This window comes from Vigna radiata, unplaced genomic scaffold (genome assembly GCF_000741045.1).
Source record: "Vigna radiata var. radiata cultivar VC1973A unplaced genomic scaffold, Vradiata_ver6 scaffold_371, whole genome shotgun sequence".
In the NCBI taxonomy this organism is placed as follows: domain Eukaryota; kingdom Viridiplantae; phylum Streptophyta; class Magnoliopsida; order Fabales; family Fabaceae; genus Vigna; species Vigna radiata.
Genome location: NW_014542539.1, coordinates 15870 through 21076, shown reverse-complemented (window position 1 = coordinate 21076; position 5207 = coordinate 15870). Strand labels below are relative to the sequence as shown.

Below are 5207 nucleotides of genomic sequence, written 5' to 3'. Positions count from 1 at the left end.
GTGGCACCAATTATCCTTGGAAAAATTGTGTCATCAACTGCTTGTTGAAGAACAAATAAAGCCCTTGAATCCTTCTGCTTGTTTTCCTTCAACTCCTTCTTTTGAGCTGCAGTAAGAGTGGAGGTGTCTTCTAGAATAGTGAATCCTTCTTCTATGATGTCCCATATATCTTGAGAGCGGAAGAATGTCTTCGTTTTGACACTCCAGAAATCATAATTTTCTCCTGTGAAAATAGGTACTGGAAGTGATGATGTTTGATTGGTAGTAGCCATGAGTTGAGAAGATATTTTGGAGGTAGTACAAAATGGGGTTATAGTTTTGTTTAAGGTAGTTGAAAATTTTATCTACGCCNAGTAGATGACCGAACGTAGCTCTGGTACCACTGTTAGTATNTNNAGGTTNTGAAAGGAGTAGTTGATAAGGTAGAGAAAATGTAGAGATAGTAGGATGTAGAAGTAGTAGTTGGAAGAAGTGTAGTAGTTGTCTTAGTTGCTGTAGATGTTGGCTTCTTATTTAGCTTGCTTACAAATGATCCAATCACCCCTATTTATACTAGTGGCACCTGCTTAACCAATGGTTAGGATCTTGCCACCACAACATTAATCTAAGGGTCATTATTCATCTTCTAGAATTTTCTAAAACATTCTTATAATTCTAAACTTATCTAGATAAATCTAATGGATAAGCATCCCTAGATATTTTTATACATCATTCTAGAATCCTTCTAGATAGGATATTTCTATAATTCTATTTTCTAAGGTGCTTCTACATTCTTCTAGAATTTGCATTACACTTTAATAGCAAGAATTTGCTGCCCGTAATGATTTGGTTCTTGCATTGCCAGATAGGATTCAAGCTATTCCAGATGGGACCCCTGCACTACCCAAACAAACGGGGGAAGTTGGGCAGCTTCTGCCTCACGTCCTGGAATTAAATTTGATTCAAGTAATTGAAGTGATCCATGTCTCATAATGATACAATCGTAGTGGTTAAATTTATAAATAGGAGACTTTGTAATTGATGGTCCTCCATTCAATTTTGTGTATCTTGTCAATTTCAGATGGGCAATTTGATGATGAATACTTCCATCAAACCGAAGAATCAAGTTGATTTAGGCAGGAGTATGAAATGCATAAAATGAAACAGGTAAGTAACTTGTTGCGTTGTGACCAGAGAGACTGAATTATGCTAGTCAATGTTGTACCAGAAATGGTTTCATTCAGATCTCATTATATGAACCATTCTTAGGATCAAGGTTTGGATATGATAGCAAAAGGATTGGATACTATGAAAAACATTGCACATGATATGAATGAGGTCAGTTTCCCTGTTGTGTTTATATGCATGCCCATGTATTTTTTTTAGCATTTAAGCTCATTATTTATGGGACAAGTGCAGGAACTGGATAGACAAGTACCACTGATGGATGAGATTGATTCTAAGGTGAGATTTGTCAATTTCTGCCTCTACCCATAAGCACAAAATCATGGAAATCAAAGTTTTTGAAACTGGAATTGGGAATTTGAAGTTAATAGGCCACTGATTTTTTTGTCTTTATAGGTGGACAACTCATCTTCCGACCTTAAAAATACCAATGTTAGACTTCGAGACACAGTGAACCAGGTCTTTTTGACTGAAAATCTTATTCTTATGTTTTCATCAGTTTCCAATTGCATAGTGATGAATTTTATGTTGAATCTTATATAGTTTTGGTTTTCATCCAGCCTCGGTCCAGTCGAAACTTCTGTATTCACATTGTTTTATTGATTATAATTTTGGGAATTGCTGCCTATTTGTACAAGTAAGGTCCTATCTCTTTTGTTGTGTGTATTTCAAGCTCAGTTGGTATCTTCTGTACTGCCTTATAAGTATCTGTTTACTTGAATACTGCAAATTTGATAATGTAGAAATTATAGATTCATACTTTAATCTTTTTGCCCTGTAAAATTACACATCTAATGTTAGAAATTGTTGCATGGTTTCCTAATAAAAGCATTCTTTACATGTTTTTTTTGAGGGGCGTTTCTGTCAGGTCTTCATCGTATGAAATTCATTCCTAAACATGATGATTGGAAATAGATTCTTGGCATTCGAAATATAATGTGTTTGGTTAACAATATACAGGTTCCTGGAAATATACATTCCTGGGAATATATTTTGCAGTTCTTAAATTGCTCCCTATTATATAAAATATTCCTTTTTCAAAATTTAAATATTATTTATTCTTTTGGCAGAATCAATCTTTTTAATATGCAGTACTTTTCGTTCTTTTATTTATTTTATATATATTTATTGCACATGGTCTAATTAATATGTAAAGTTTAAGTGTGTGAGTTTGGATAAATTCATAAATTATCTATATCTATCCCAATTAGATGGCGTTATAACATAACATTATTACTTTTTTCAAATTTAATTGAAAGTTCTCGATCAAATAAATAATTTTCTTGCCTTTGAGAATCAGGTTTTGTTAATGATAAAGAAATTAAGTACCGCAAACTCAAACTACGAGAAGCTTTAAAAAGTGATAATCAATTTAAGATTAAAGAAGGAACTTCAGTAAAAGTTGCACATGTTAGAATCTTAATGCAATTTTGGGGTTAAAGGGAAGTTTACCCTTTGATATTTTTTTCTTCAAATGTAAATTGTTTTTTTATTTCCTTGCAGTATAATCCACTGTTTACTCTTTTATTTCTACACCGTAATGATATTGCATTGGAGGCAGAGCTGTCAAAACGGGTAACCCAGTCTGACCCGATCCGGCCAATCACGGGTTGGTCAGTTAGTGAGCTAATCCAACCTATCTCATTTATTAGCGAGTCAGAAAAATTCGAACCCAGTCCGACCCACTACGGGTTGGTGGGTAAACAGGGTTGACTCATTGGCTCATTTAATTATAATTTTTTTAAAATAAAAAAATTATAAACTTTCTATAATTCAAATCTAAACAAATTTCACTCCCAACATGGGTTGTTTAATTAATTTTGAAAATAGGAAACTTAAATAATTTTTTCAAGCAAAAAAAATATCTTTTTATAAAATTAAATTTAAATTTAAATAAAATAAAATTAGGTAGGTGGGTTGGTGGGCCAACCCGGCCCACCACGGGTGCAACCCGCATGAGCCAGGTTTAAATGAGCTGAGTTGAAATCTGACCCGAATAAAAAAAATACAATTTTTTCAAATCCAACCCATTGTGACCCATTTTGATAGCTTTAATTGGAGGTAGGATGGAATAATAAGTAGGAATATATTATGCAATAATAATTTTTTTTTCTTAATATTGATGCATGTCTTTATTTATACATACATACACACAATAGCGTTGATTGTTGAAGGGTTTGTTCTTCTAACATCCTCACATTGTGGCTTTTGGCAGTATCATTGCTAACGCTTTTATATGTTCAGGTTTTAGCAGGATCGAAAATTGTTGTTGTTGTTGGATCTAGTAAGCTTGTTATTGGACCTGGTAAGCTTCTTGTTATGTAAGACCAAAAACACGTGCAAGAAAATCTAAATGCTTCTACAGTTAATTTAACAATTGAATGTCACAGTCTTGGATTTGGTGCTGATATTTTTCAAAGTTGCTACCTTTCTTTGATGACAACTTTTGTAATGTAGTGCTTTCTGATGGGACGCCCTTACACATTGTTGCATTTTTTGTCAGGATCAAAATCATCTATGGATGCGGTGATTGGTAGATTGCTCCTGCTTTGATAGCACTATGAACTATTGTAAATGTGTAATATGTATATATTATAACATTGAACTTAAAGTTCTTAAAAAAGAATATTTACGAAGTTCAAGTGAATAAAACATAATTATTATTGTGAAACTGGTTGAAGGAGTATATGGTTATAATGAAAGCATGGTATATAGTTGTTTGTTACCATACACTGAATCTGTTTGGAGTTGACTAGAGTTTTGATTTGTTTTTATGTTCAAATTATATTTATTTTTCTACTTTTAACTTTCTAGTGTCCAAGATAACCCAATGATAAGTGGGTATTATATGTGTCGATATATGAAAGAAATTATCATAGGTGAAGGAGGAACAATTTCAAATGAGGTAAGTTATCTTCACTATCATAATTAATTTACAGTAAAAATTTAATTGATTAATTTTATATTATTTTTCTTTGTTGTAGTATTTTCCTAATTGCAGATATCAACAATATCGTGACAATCAAATGATTGAAGTTAGGGAAGATTGACGTTTACATATAATTAATACATGTTTATAGGTTATGTTATGGTGATGTACGTGCTTATAGGTATAAATAGGATATATATGTTATGGTTGTATATCTGTCTCATAAACCAATGTCATGTCATGACAGGTACTTAACAACTCAACCATTATATTTTGAAATATTATTGTACTAATAATTTTTATTCATACATTAAAGTAATTTATATTCCTTTTGAGACATGTTTTTGTCATATTTGTCTTAATATTATATATATATATATATATATATATATATATATATATATATATATATATATATATATATTTATGGTTCCTACCTCTTAATATTGAAGTAGAACACTATCACATAAAAATCAACCTATATTGATAATCAAAGGCAGGGCCTCTAGACAGAAGAGTTGAACTTCGTTCCAGCACTATTTTTTCAGGGTCAAATGTTCATAACAATATCAGAACAAAATGTTCAATAGAAGACATTATGGAGCAGAACTCTGTTAAATTGACTTATTTGTTTGATAATTTACATTACCTATTTTTTAATGTTATTATCTTTTACATCAATTTTCATATTTTTATTTATTGCTCAATAAAATTAAATGCAAATCAGATGGATTTTCGAATCTTAGATGAACTGCAAGAAATAATTAATCAAGGAAGAAGACTATCTACTGTTATTGAATGACAAACACAGGCCATGGAGCGTCAAAATTCCCTGTTAAATGCTAGGATTGAACCATCTAATCCAACAATAGATAAAATTCAAAACTTATTACAGACTATGAACATTGAAGATCAGAATTTATTCAGACAGTGCTGCGACTTTTTATCTTCGCATCCATCCCATACAAGATGTCTAATAGGGATGTCGCAACAATATCGTTTCAATGCATTGCAACGATACCTCAATGAAGCAAGCTCATCATGAACTATTAATAATATATTTGTATGTTATTATGTTGGGACTTTTTTTTAGATCATGTAATATAATAACTTC

At 31.6% G+C, this 5207-nt stretch overlaps 1 pseudogene; it reads left to right on the top strand.

Annotated features, from left to right (window-relative positions):
- The window catches only part of LOC106780138, a 4629-nt pseudogene extending 1140 nt beyond the window's left edge, over positions 1 to 3489 (top strand).
- Positions 3490 to 5207: the final 1718 nt, after the last annotated feature.